Below are 950 nucleotides of genomic sequence, written 5' to 3' on the forward strand. Positions count from 1 at the left end.
TTGTTATTGACCAAATACTTATTTTCCACCCTGATTTACGAATAAATTCTTTACAAATCCTACCATGTGGATTCATGGATTTTTTTTTTTTCACATTCTGTCTCTCACAGTTGAAGTGTACCTCTGGTGCAAATTACTGACCTCTGTCATTATTTTAGGTGGAGGAACTTGCACAATCGGTGGCTGACTAAATACTTTTTTGCCCCACTGTATATACTGATGTTGAATTAAGACCATGGACCCACCTATAACATGATAGGGATCCAAAATTTCATAAGCACTAAACAGCAACTAAAACTTTGTTATGCCCTTACTGACTTGTCATTACTAGAATGATTAGACACAAACATGAGAATAACAGGGAAAAAAATTTAAATGGAAATCAAAACTCTAAGGTATTACAGAAAACTTAATTTTTATATTTTATGTATACAGAGTTTTAATGGCAGAAGATGAGGCATTATAATACACACAAACCATACACAAACAAATAACTCTCAATTTACTATTTTTTCATGTACCTGTAAAGTGAAAGAGTCAAGGAAAGACATGAAGGTACAGATACATTACACATAAATAACAATCATACATGTCATGTTTCCTCTCGCCACTGCGGGTGGTTTATCCTTTAAGCTTGGGTTGTCTACCACATGCCTGGAAGCTTGAGGGTCCTGTGCAGTATGTTAGGTGCTCCTAAGACCGGACTGCACTCAAATTTTTGCCGCCTGGGTGGTGCGGAGCTGTTACGGAAACACACAATTGAAAGATGCAGACTGACACATCAAAAACCAGTAAGTAGGGTGTACAGTGTACACTATAGTCTATAGCAGTGGTTCTCAAACTTTTCACAATAACTACCACCTCATTGAATACATGGCTCTTGAAGAACTGCCCTTATGACCAGTGTTGGGGAAGTTACTTTAAATTAGTAACTTAGTTACATTACTAGT

This window comes from Pundamilia nyererei, unplaced genomic scaffold (genome assembly GCF_000239375.1).
Source record: "Pundamilia nyererei isolate P.nyererei 1_Seehausen unplaced genomic scaffold, PunNye1.0 scaffold00021, whole genome shotgun sequence".
Lineage (NCBI taxonomy): Eukaryota > Metazoa > Chordata > Actinopteri > Cichliformes > Cichlidae > Pundamilia > Pundamilia nyererei.